The following is a 13,954-nucleotide window of genomic DNA, read 5'->3' as shown; positions in this document are numbered from 1 at the left end:
ATTTCCATTTTGTTGTATAAAAATTTTTTTCTCTTTGGAGATAAGTACTATTTACAAAAACAAGGGGCAGCCATGGGATCAAGATTTTCACCGGATTATGCTTGCCTATTTATGGGATATCTAGAGGAGAGATATGTGTGGAATAATAATCCATTCTATGATAACATTGTGATGTGGAAAAGATATGTGGATGATGTGTTTTGTGTATTTGAAGGGAGTGTTGAATTGTTTAATGAGTTTCTGGTACATTTGAATAATATGATTGAAACAATCAAATTCAGTGCGGTTTGGGATGCTAGATCTGTCTCTTTCCTTGACACTAGAGTATTCAGAGAGGGTGATAAGTTCGTCACCACCTTGTATACTAAACCTACCGACAAAAACAGCATTTTACATGCTTCGAGTGCGCATCCTACGTATTTGAAAAGAGGGCTTCCATATACGCAGTTTTTGAGAATCAAACGTATCTGCACTAACGAGTCTGACTTTAATACAGAAATTAGGAAGATGTACAAACAATTTAGTTTGAGAGGGTATCCATCTACCTGGCTTGAAGAAGCTTTGAATAGGGTTAATAATAATGAGATCATCCCTAAGAGAACGAAAAATGCCCCATTGATCTGCACTACAACTTATACACGACAGAGTCATCACATCAAAGAATCTATACGTAAACATTGGCATGTACTGAGGAGTGACCCGATAGGACGTAATTTGTTTGCTGAATTACCCCTATTTTCTCATTATAGAGCTAGAAATATTAGGGACATGTTGGTTAAAGCTGATAGTCATATAATGCAGAACTCGAAGGAAGGACGTTTAAGAAATATTAGTGGGTTCTTTCCCTGTCGCACATGCGCGGCATGTAGGAATAATACCAAGAAAGCTACATCTTTCACTTGTTCGGTCACGGATCAGACATATAAAATTAAACAATTTACGACTTGCTTAACATCGAACGTGGTATATTTGATCACATGTCCGTGCCGAAAACAATACGTAGGGAAAACGAATAGAGCCATAAAAACACGTATCATTGAACATAACAGTGCGATCAGACGAAAGGATGAAAAATCTCCGATCGCTAAACATTTTTCTGACGCAAAACATCCTTTATCCTCCCTGAGTTTTACAATTATTGAACATGTTAAACCCGCACGCAGGGGAGGGGACCTAGAAAGAAAACTGCTCCAAAGGGAATGTTTTTGGATCTCCACCTTAAGAACAGTGCACCCGGGCGGTTTAAATGAAGAATTAAATTTATCTTGTTTCTTGTGAACCATTCTGGTTTTGTGAGGATATTTTGGGAAACAGAGGTGTATCTGGTGTTTTTGAGAATTGTTTTTGAGAATTGTTTCGTTCACAGCATAGACTATAATGGGTGTACATAGAGTCTTAATGTAGGTCCTTTGATATTAATCTCTAGGTCATGCATAAAATATATGATATTATATAACACTGCTGAATATATGGCGATATGGATATGTATATATATAGATATATTTATTATTATTTTTTTTATATAGATATATTTCTTGTGTTTGTGTATATATATATATTTTGTTTTTTATATAATTTGTTGTCTGATAATTCGGGGTAATATATGACTTTATATGTTTAGTGTATCTTCATATTTGTGTGTCCATACATGATTTTCACGATTAATCAGGTTGCTTTGGAATGGAAATTGAAGAAGTATAGTGGAATTCAAAAGTTTCAAATGGAAGTTCTGGGATTTACCATTATAGACACTCTTAAGAAGCAAAATTGGGTATGTATTGTCTGAGTAGCGGATACGTAGATATATAAGTGACGTCACAGAGTCAGGTGAACTAATTACATTGATGATGGGCTAAGCCCGAAACGTTTGTATCTTAGCATCTTTGGCCATTAGAGTTTTTTCGGCATTTAATAAATGTTTCACATTAGTAGGATTTCTGTGTGCGGACTTTTCTTCTTTACTTTAAAATGGATGGAGCCAAATACAGGACCATTCTGGAAGAAAACCTGATGGAGTCTGCAAAAGACCTGAGACTGGGATGGAGATTTGTCTTCCAACAAGACAATGATCCAAAACATAAAGCAAAATCTACAATGGAATGGTTCACAAATAAACATATCCAGGTGTTAAAATGGCCAAGTCATAGTCCAGACCTGAATCCAATCGAGAATCTGTGGAAAGAACTGAAAACTGCTGTTCACAAAGGCTCTCCATCCAACCTCACTGAGCTCGAGCTGTTTTGCAAGGAGGAATGGGCAAAAATTTCTGTCTCGATGTGCAAAACTGATAGAGACATACCCCAAGCGATTTACAGCTGCTATCGCAGCAAAAGATGGCGCTTCAAAGTATTAACTTAGGGGGGCTGAGTAATTTTGCACGCCCAATTTTTCAGTTTTTTATTTGTTAAAAAGGTTTGAGGTGTCCAATACATTTCGTTCCACTTTGTGGTTGTGTCCCACTTGTTGTTGATTCTTCACAAAAAAATTACAGTCTATATCTTTATGTTTGAAGTTTGAAATGTGGCAAAAGGTTGAAAAGTTCAAGGGGGCCGAATACTTTCGCAAGGCACTGTATTAATGTATATTGTCTGCTATAGCAAAAGCAAGTTACAAACTCAATTAATACTTTATATTATATAACCTGTTACATTGTGACAAAATAAATCTACCCACCTACTTTAAAGAAGAATAAAGTGAATGTTTTGGAAATGCCAAGTCAAAAGTTCTGACCTTAAAATTGTTGAAATGTTGGGGAAGGACGAGGAAGCAAGCAGCTCATGTGAGGAAACCCACCAATATTGGTGCTAAAGCTGTTCTGTACAGAGCAATGGGCAAATATTCATCCAAGCCAATAAGCAGGATTGCTCAAAAGTTACTGGAAAGTTTTGTTGCAATTATTGCTGCTTTACTCAGCATGGACAGCTTGTTTTTAGTAATGCAATTATGTTTTTGGACTTTCTTTTTAGGACCTTGTAAAATGTTCTTAACTTTAGGGCTTAACTGTAAATGTTCTGCAACCATAGATTGCACATGCAATGTCTTTGAAAGCATGTCTGTGCTACATATGTTGAATAAATGTTTAAAACTTGTATGGATTATCTACACCCGCGTGACACAATGGGAGCGCTGCATGCCATACACACCGGAATGTGCACAGAAAAGAAAGACCCACACAGTACACAGCACACTGGCAAATCATTGCTCCGACCAAATGGCCTACACTAGGACACCCCCGATGTTAGCTGGAGACCACCAGCTAAACCAGCAACATACCAGCATGGGAATTATGCTGGTCTATGCAGTTTTTTTTCAGCAGGGAGATGATAGTGTTGGAATCAGGTTGAAACAGAAGGGCATGCAGACGATGATGATAACTAGGTTGCAAATGATATAAAAAAATGAAATGAACATCAACAAACACATCTGCATCAGCAAACCCGATTCAAAACAGTTACCAAAGGCACAACACAGTCAGTCGCTCAAACACTGCCACCTGCTGGTAGAAAGGGGCAACAGCCCGGTCCACACGGTGGAAACAACATTAAATATTAATTTAATTACATAATATAGCGCCACCAGCAAAAACTCTGCACAAACAACAAGTTCCCAGCACTGCACCGAACCAAACACTGCGCCCACCAAACGCGACGATGTGCACGCGGACATGCACGATACCAAATAACTGTAATAAACTGTTGCCAACATATTTCTTTCGGTCCAGGTTTATATAAGCCTATTTATTTATTTTTTTCTTCTAACGTTACTTTGGTGTAAGGTTAGTGCTGCATTATGACCGTTCTAATTAAAACCTTGGCTATTATTTTGATAGGCTGCATTTAACACAACTTCCGGGTCACGTGACCAACCCGTCCCTCCTCCAATGTAGATCCTCAAACGGAGAAACGAAAAAAGGAATTTCCAAAAACCAAAATCGGACTGTTATTTGAATTTGGTTTAGTCGTTTTTCGTTTTTGGATTCAGAAACCAAAAGCGGAAGAACGGCCCTCCCCCCACCGGTTTTTGTTTTTTTGTTTGAAACGACAAACGAAAAACATGTGGTTTCTCGTTATTTCGTTTTTTGGTTTAAACGAAAAAACAAACTATCAAAACGTACACGGACCTCTCATTCGTGTCCCGCGGACGACTTTGTTCCTCAACTTTCTCACTGAAGCATGTAATTCTTAACGTAGGAACCCAGTTAAGGCGGTATATGTGTGAAATACTACAACGACCGCGCGGCTAAAACCCCGCGTCTCATTCGCGTCCCGCCGACGAAGGAGTTCCTGTAAATCCTAATTTTTGTCACGGAATGTAACTTAAAGTAGAAAGCCAGTTTTCGTCCGTAGCAGCTATATTTAGCGTCGGGGTATGTGTGAAATACTACCGCGACTGTGCTTTTCAAAACCCGCGTATGTATCATTCGCCCCCGCGAACGGAGAACGGATGCGACAACATATGGCGTTTCCAAAATGAACCACTAATATAACTGTTAGATACTTTCATATACTACTGCACTTACCAAATATTAAAAACAAATACATGAGTAACTTACCTCAGCTGTGAATCACTCCTTTTGGCGCTACCGTTGAAGATCCCACAATGCATTCTGAAAATTTGAAATTTACAGCAATACTCTGTATATTGGGTTAAACCGCCACGCAGCCCCACAATGCATTGCAGTTTACAGCAATTTTCTGTATTATTAGAAAAACAGCCCGCTGCTGTAAAATAATGCTGTAATTTTTACAGCAATTCGTTACAGTGTAACTCTTATGAATTAGGCTGGGGGCTCGTATTGGGCACACGACTCTTCGCTGACCCCTGCATCATTTATAGCCGACACACAGACCGTCTCTCCGACCTTTAGCCCAGGGACGGTAGCATTCCGCAAATGTTCCCCAAAAATTTGCTGTTGCTCATCTCCACATTTTAGAGTTACTTTATAATGTGTGACTTTGGAGTGAGGGGCACACCAGTGGACGACCACCTGTCCCGACTGTTCCAGTTTGATCTCACGAAGCCACGGGGCCTCAGGCCTTTTATTCCAGCCTGTGAACCCCGGACAGAGGCAGCCCGTCTTGAACGAAATCTCAGCGCAGGAGGTCGTCTGAGGCACACAGGTGTCATAGTCACAACGATTGGGGATTGCGGTGGTGATGGTGGACCCGGGGGCGACTGTTGTCGCTGAGTTTAGTTCATCGTAGTCGTATTCTAGTGCAACACGCTTGACAGGAGGCTGAAGCACAGATGGGCCGACTGATGTGGTGCTGATGGACTCTGACGGCAACAGCACATCAAGTCTGTAATGAATATAAAGTTACAGTCAAGTTTAATTTGGCAACTCCATTGATCATTACAATTATACAAGACACACAAATGTAGTAATTTTAAAAATAACAGACCTAATTCATCCTCCTTTAGATAACATGTATTACATCTAATCCTCTTTCTTGTAGCAATTCTTTACATTATGAAGATCAAATAGATTCATGTTGTTTGATTAATAAACTTTAAATTTTAAACAATGTCTGTCTGCACTCTAAAAAACGATTCGTTGGCTGAACAACCATAACTTGTGAAAGTAATTGGATTAAACACAAAAAACTTAGTATTTATAACTTTTCAACCTCTACTTACCATATTTAGTATGTGTAACACAAAAATTTAAGTTACCAGGTGAACTTAAATGTATCCAAAAATAAAATGAAAAAACATAAGTAATGCTAACTACTATAACAATTGCATCAAAATTAAGTAAATCTAGCATAACATTTTAAGTAACTATAGAGCCACGTGATTTCCCATGATGCCTTTCTAGCCAAAAATTATGACATCTGTCGTAGCAATTTTGTGAAGCACATGCCCTGTAAAAAAATCCAACTTCAAAATGTTCTTTTAACAAAAAACAAAGTTTTTCTTGTTGAAGGGCATCAGTTCATTAAGTTGTGTTCACTGAATGAAATAAGCATAATCATCCTGTTAACAAATATCATTTATTGACTGGAGTTTTAAGTTTTTGTCCAATTTGTTTACCCAACTTGCCAAATTGAGTAATCTGAACAAGCAATTTAAAAAAAAACAATGGTCTGAATAGCTCCCAGCATGCATTGCGACAAGTTCACTTCTTTGGTTAATATTTACTAAAAAAGATGACTGTTTTAATGTTTGCTGGGTTTATTTATGTTGATATGTTGTTAATGTTAGTTATATGTTGTATTTAGAGTTATTTTGAAAAAATTATGTTTGTTCATTGTTACCATGATTGAGAAGTGTGTGCTCAGTGTAGAGGGCAACACAGTGGGTTAGCGCCCATCATTGTTTCCTCACAGCAAAAGGTCTCTGATTCAAGCAAGAGCTAAGTCAGACAAAGTCTTTGTTCAGGAGACCTTTCTGTGTACACTCCCACAGTCCAAAACATGCAGATTAGCTGAATTGGGTATACTAAATTGCTCCAACTTCACTCTAAAATATGTGTTAGATTTACTTAAAAAGTGTGATGCAAAAATGGTGCATATATATTTTAAGTAATCCCAACTTGGAATAATTTTACTTAAAATAAACAAGAAAATATGTGTTATATGAACTTAAATATTTGAGTTCATCATCATTCTTTACTTAAAAATTTAAGTAAATAAAACACAGGTTTTCTTGTAAATTTTAAGTAAAACTATCAAAGTTGGGAATACTTAAAAAGTGTGATGCAAAAATGGTGCATATATATTTTAAGTAAATCCAACACATCATTGTGCATAAAGTGGTTAATCAAACGCAACCCAAAAGAAAAAAAGGGAAGAGAAACCTGCTTTTAGGAACGATGCTTTATGCCAGTATGATGACAAAGCACATAAGATACAAATATATTTGAAATGTTATAAAGAGAAAAAGCATTTGACTGAGACAGACAAAGCAATTTTCTATGGCCACCCCAGGGAGCACCAAATAATTCAACTTGCATTTATATACACAGTACTTTTCACAATACATGTTTCATTGCTGCTTTAAAAAAGTTGTATGTTTCTACATTTCAAAATCAAAATGGTCCAACAGAATAGAAGCAAAATTTTAAAGCAAGCCTTACTTTTAATATTTCTCAAACTTTCGTAGGGATTTTAATTGAACAGGTTAATATTAATGTGTTAAGAAAACTCATTAGTTGGGGAATCAAGGTATATGTTTGGACCAGAATATATCAGACGTGTATGTGGACTTTTGGGCCAGTAAGCACGCACAACATCTTAGCAACTGTGTAACAACATCACCTAACATCCCATGGCACTGTGACTGTAAATTGTGCTTGTATTTTATTTGGGAACTGTAGAAATCTAGCACTGTAAAAAAATTCCGTATAAATTGCAGCTGGGTTGCCGGTAACTTACCGTAGATTTAAATTTATGTTTTTTACTGGCAACATTTTGTTCAAAGTTAAATGAACATTAAACATTTACAAGTCTTTGTCTTTATAGAGTAAAACTAAAAAAACAGCATCAAGCAAAACTTTCTGGGAAACAAAATCTGAAGCAAAAAACAGAAAAAGGTTGATGATGATTTCTGGTTCCCAGAATGCTTTGCATGAGGCTGTTATTGTATAGTTTTATTCTGTAAAGATAAAGACTTGTTAATATTTAAAATTAATTTAACTTTGAACAAACTCTTGCCAGTAAATACCATAAATGTAAATCTACGGTAAATTACCGGCAAACCAGCTGCAATAACATTGTAATTTCTACGGAATATTTTTACAGTGTAATGTTATTACAATAAAAAAAATATTTTAAATTAATCAGAATAGCACACATTTTACCCAAAGGCTACACTGTAAAAATATTTGCTGTAGTTATGCAGCTATTTGCCAGTAACTTTCTGCAGATTAAATCAAATTTAAATGAACATCAAACATAACTATGTATGTCTTTATCTTTACAGAACAAAACTATAAAATACAGCCCCATGCAAAACATTTTAGGAACCGGAAATCCTCATCAACCTTTTTCTGTCTTTTCTCTTTAGATTTTGATTCCCAGAATGCTTTGCATGAGGCTGTTATTTTAGTTTAACTCTGTAAAGATAAAGACTCTTAATGTTTACTGTTCATTTAACTTTGAACAAACCGTTACCAGTAAATAACATAAATTTAGATCTACAGTAAGTTACTGGCAAACAGCTGCATGTAATACTGTGATTTCTAAAGAAATGTTTAACAGCGTTGTTCATTTTTGACCCAACGTTTGACTCGCATGAGTGTAGCAAACAGTATTTTGCCAGTAACTAGGGTTTACCATGGTAAAACAACACAGAGACCAGTATTAGACTGTAACTCCGGGCGATCTGAGAGAAGGGGAACAGGAAACCCGCCCTTTTATGGTCATGTTGGTGGTAAAGAGGTGCATATACCTTTTAAGAGAGACAGATAAGTGGTCGAACCAGACACACACAAAAGGGTTAAAATCACCATGAACCTTTTCAAGTCCAGTTCTTGGGGCACGTATTGGGCACACGACTCTTCGCTGACCCCTGCCTCATTAACAGCCGACACACAGACCGTCTCTCCGACCTTTAGCCCAGGGACGGTAGCATTCCGCAAATGTTCCCCGAAAATTTGCTGTTGCTCATCTCCACATTTTAGAGTTACTTTATAATGTGTGACTTTGGAGTGAGGGGCACACCAGTGGACGACCACCTGTCCCGACCGTTCCAGTATAATCTCCCGAAGCCATGGGGCCTCAGGCCTTTTATCCCAGACCGTAAACCCCGGACAGAGGCAGCCCGTCTTGAACGAAATCTCAGCGCAGGAGGTCGTCTGAGGCACACAGGTGTCATAGTCACAACGAATGGGGATTGCGGTGGTGATGGTGGACCCGGGGGCGACTGTTGTCACTGAGTTTAGTTCATCGTAGTCGTATTCTACTGCAACACGCTTGACAGGAGGCTGAAGCACAGATATGGCGCTGATGGCCTCCGACAGCAAAAGTAGCAGTAAAAATGCAACCCATGACCCCGGCAACATCTCAATTCTGTAATTAATATAAAGTTACAGTCAAGTTTAATTTGGCAACTCCATTGATCAAAACAATTATACAATACACACAAATGTACTAATTTTATAATAGCAGACCTAATTCGTTCTCCTTCAGATAATCCTTTTTCTTGTAGCAATTCTTTACGTTATGGAGATCAAATGGATTCATGTTGTTTGATTAATAAACTTTAAATTGTAAAAAATGTCTAGCTGTGCATAAACAGTCTGGCCGTCCCATATGGATGTAATTAAAGTCAAACCTCAGGGTGTTTTTTTAACAGGACACACACATCTGAGTCAACTCATGCCCCAGCGGCTAGCACTTACTGTGGTGAATCAAACGCAACCCAAAAGAAAAAATGGGAAGGGAAACCTGCTTTTAGGAACAATGCTTTATGCCTGTATGATGAAAATGCACATAAGATAATGTTATAAATAAGGCAGATCAAGCAGTTTTCTATGGCCACCCCAGGGAGCACCAAATAATTCAATTTACATTTATTTACATAGTGCTTTTCACAATACATGTTTTATTGCTGCTTTAAAAAAGTTGTATGTTTCTACATTTCAAAATCAAAATAGTCCAACAAAATAGAAGCAAAATTCTAAAGCAAGCCTTACTTTTAATATTGCTCAAACTTTTTTAGGAATTTAAATTGAACACGTTAATATTAATGTGTTAAGAAAACTCATCAGATGGGGATCCAAGATACATGTTTGGACCAGAATATATCAGACGTGTAGGTGGACTCTTGGGCCAGTAAGCAGTCACGCACAACATCTTAGCAACTCAACATAGCACTGTGACTGTAAATTGTGCATGTATTTTATTTGAGAACTGTAGAAATCTAGTTAATAATGTTATTACAATGAAAAAATCTCAAAATATTTTAAATTAATCAGAATAGCACACATTTTACCCAAACTGTAAAATATTTGCTGTAGTTATGCAGCTATTTGCCAGTAACTCACTGTAGATTAGATCAAATTTAAATTAACATTAAACATTAACAAGTCTTTATCTTTATAGACTAAAACTATAAAATACAGCCTCATGCAAAACATTTTAGGAACCAGAAATCCTCATCAACCTTTTTCTGTCTACTCCCTTGAGATTTTAATTCCCAGAATGCTTTGCATGAGGCTGTTATTTTAGTTTAATTCTGTAAAGATAAAGACTTTTAATGTTTACTGTTCATTTAACTTTGATCAAACTGTTAAATAACATTTAGATCTACAGTAAGTAACTGGCAAACAGCTGCATGTAATACTGTAATTTCTATTGAAACTTTAAACAGTGTTGACCATATTTGACCCAACGTTTGACCCGCATTTTTTAGAGTGTAACAAACAGTATTTTGACAGGGTTTACCATAGTAAAACAACACATAGACCAGTATTATACTGTAATTCCCTGCGATCATCATGGTAATCTAGAAAGAATGTAAAAATTGTAAAGTTAATATTGACTTGTACCTGTATGATGTCTTAGAGTTTCTGTTCTTGATGAATGAGATCTTGCCTCCAGTAGACTTTCTCTCAGTCGAATGCGTTCTTCTCTATTAACCTTCCTTATTTTCTTCCCACTTACGCAATTACGTGAGGCCGCGCTGGCTTGTCACACAGCTGAAGGAAAAAGAGAAGTTGTGGATTAAAGTGCATATTTTTTATTTTTCTTGCCAAAAAATTACAATCGTTTTGCTAGATAAGACCCTTATACCTCGTTTCGGATCGTTTAGAGTCCTTTGAAACTGCGATTTAAACTGCATTAAAACTATTAAGCGGTGGGGTCCATTAAAGTCGATTTAAATGAGAAAAATCCTGGAATGTTTTCCTCACAAAACACAATTTCTTCTCGACTGAACAAGACAAACATCAACATTTTGGATGACATGGTGGTGAGTAAATTATCTGGATTTTTTTTAGGAAAATGGGCTAATCCTTTAATGCCTGTGGCAGACAACGAAACAGGTGATAAAACATTATATCATCAAGTGAACTAACCTTAAAGGCTCTCTAAGCGAATAATGTGCGACGTCACTTCCTGTTGATGTTTGAACTGTTTTCAAACAAACGGAGCGTAGCTAACGCCTCCCCCTCCCTCTCCCGTCCATGCCTTCATGAACGCGCCCAAATCCCACCCCCACCTCCTTCTTGTCGTTTATTGGCTGGAACACTTTGTTATGTTTTGTTGTGCTAGGTTTGGCCACTATGTTGATATTGCCGTTTGTCGAGCCTGAGCTGTCTACAGAGATCTCGTTTTTTTACAGTTTGATCAGCGGACAGGCAGCAAGCAGATAGTGAGGAGATGTTTGCTGTATGTAACAAAAAATGTTTTATGGTCTAAAACGCGTCAATTCGCTTAGAGCGCCTTTAAGTAGTCGAACAGCACCTGTACTGTAAAACTATAAACTCAAGCAACTATAAAGCAACACAATACCACTTTCATATATTTTTTTACTAAACATAAGATATGATTCAATATTAAAAAAATTAGGATCAACACTTATGTTTCATATAATAAATGTAGAAGGGGTTGTTATACAGCAGTTGATGCCACGGCACCGTGAGGAACTCAGACTGTCTGTTGTCATCCACACCCACATTCTGTGTCAGAAACACCCATCAACATCTCCATGAGTCACACTATCATGAGAAGAAGATCTGTGTTAGACTTGCAGGATCATGTCAGGTGAATAGCGTATCTATGTGTGCGTGAGCATAAAGACAAAACACACATATTCACTGTCTGAACAATGTAAAGAGTGCATAGATTCTGTCTTTGCTAAATCGATTTGGGTGGGACAGGACAGGGGCTGTTTGTCTCACATTTTAAAACTTTACAAAGTTTTGGGTTTTCATACTATGGAAGTCAATGGTTACAATCAGCTGTATGCTTACCATCATTTATTAAAATATCTTCTTTTGTGTTCACACAGCAAAATCACCAGTGTTAAATGTACACTCCCGGTGTACACATGGCTGGTGGTACCCATATAAACACTAGCAGTGTAGACCCAACACTGGCGACCCCGCTGTGCATCAGTAAAAAGAAATACATGTTTAGAACAACATGGATGAGAAAATTGACAGAATTTTCATTTTTGGGTGAACTACCCCTTTAACTAAACTGTAAAAAGTGAAAGTTGGGAAAAAATTATTTTAATTGGTTACATCTAAAGCTTCCTCAACATAACATTTTTACATTCCGGTTCCTACAAATTTAAGTTGAAAAAACTTTTTTAAGTGTTACCAATTGAAGTATTTTTTCCCAACTTTTTTGTATACAAAAATATATTTTTAAAATAACTATTTTTTACGTCACACTGGAATTTGTAAGAAAAACTTTGTATGTTACAAACCTGTACAGTATAATGGGTTTGAAAAGGTTCAAATTAAGTCATTTTCAACTGAAAAACTAGTTAAAGCTGTTTACAGTAACTTACATTTTTTAAGTTAAAGTAGCATGATAATATATGTTGATTTGACAAAAATGCTGCATTTTTATAGTGTACCGGTATTCAATTCAATTCAATTTTATTTATATAGCGCTTTTCACAATAGTTAATTGTTTCAAAGCAGCTTTACATTAATAGAAGCAGTAAAAAACAGAAAAACAACAGATAGCACAACATAATACACGATATAAGCAGTCAAATTTGCTGCGGCTATGACTCGACATTATAAGCGAGCGTATTACTAATGTAACGTCTAGAAGAGGAAGCTAAGTTAAGCCCAAGAAGGCTGCCTCCCCGGGGTAAAAAACCCCCTAGGAGAAAAAACCACCGGGCTTTTTAGCCGAGGAAATAAAAAAAGTCCTAGGAGGGAAAAACCCTTGGGAGATAAGGAGATTAAGCGGAGATTAAGCAGAGATTAAGCAGGTTCTGCCGGTGATCGTTGGTCAGGCATCAGCTGGGCATCACGTTGAAGGACGGCCAGTAGATTAGAGGTGTGCCGACTTTCACATCTACCGGAACTGGGTCTGTTTGTCTCATTGTCGTCGAGGACGAGACAGGGAGAGAAAAACAAAATCATATTAGCGTAGGGGACGTTCACATGTAATGCAAGAGTCACACAGTGATATGGTTTAAATCAGCTTAGTTCCAGACAGACTAACTATTGCGGCATAATTATATTATCCACAGTTGAGGATTTTGCAAATTGGGGGGGGTATGCTATCCACTGATGAGTAAAACTTCACTCACATGATGGTTTCCTTTAACTATACTGAATTCAGATTGTGAATTTAAAGTCTTTGCCTGCTAATATGTTCAGTGGCACATAAACGGATCTCTGCTGCACTCTTGTGGTCGACAGCAGGCATTGCAGGGGAATCCGTGATTTAGGAGATTCGCTCAAGTTGGAGTATAACTTAAGGTAAATAAAACAGAGCAAACGCCAAATTGATGATAATAAATAAATAATAGTGCCAATGTCACTTTTTTGTTTGGCAACATGAGCTACAAAAAAACATTGATCATGTTTTAACGATTAGACTCTAAATAAGTCGGTTTATTTCAATCTAAATACATACAACGTAAAATAATCTAAATTTTGTACTATTAAACATGCTTTTCTACAGTCTCTATTTTCGATGTGGTTGGCGCTTATTCTGCACGAAGACATCACACTCAGAAACACAGTGGCCAAAAGTGATGTCCAGATTTGTACAAAAGACTATAAAATAGATTTCTAGGGTCGAGGAAAGTCATCTTAGGTGAGGTTGGATTATGTTTTTTTATTTGACTGCGTAAAAAGGGCAAAACAGTGTCAGGGAATATGGGTTTTATTCTAATATACAAAGAAAATGCATAAAACATGCAATGAAAGGCTCACAGGAAACAAAGCACACACTGAAATACTATTTTTTTATCAGTTATTAATATTTAGTTGATCCTCTCATGTTTATGATTGCAATTCTCCTGGGCTTGTGTCTGT

The 13,954-nt window shown here is 37.0% G+C and overlaps 1 long non-coding RNA gene across 1 annotated transcript; it reads right to left on the bottom strand.

Moving 5' to 3' along the window:
* Positions 1 to 8,003: 8,003 nt before the first annotated feature.
* Positions 8,004 to 13,422, bottom strand: LOC129422138 (uncharacterized). Its single transcript, XR_012358013.1, has 3 exons — positions 11,562 to 13,422; positions 10,493 to 10,642; positions 8,004 to 9,011 (listed from the first exon to the last, which is right to left on the bottom strand). It is a non-coding gene; the product is annotated as an uncharacterized lncRNA (long non-coding RNA).
* Positions 13,423 to 13,954: the final 532 nt, after the last annotated feature.

Source organism: Misgurnus anguillicaudatus, chromosome 16 (genome assembly GCF_027580225.2).
Source record: "Misgurnus anguillicaudatus chromosome 16, ASM2758022v2, whole genome shotgun sequence".
Lineage (NCBI taxonomy): Eukaryota > Metazoa > Chordata > Actinopteri > Cypriniformes > Cobitidae > Misgurnus > Misgurnus anguillicaudatus.
Note: the sequence above shows the minus strand (reverse complement) of the source record. Positions and strands in the feature narration are given on the sequence as shown.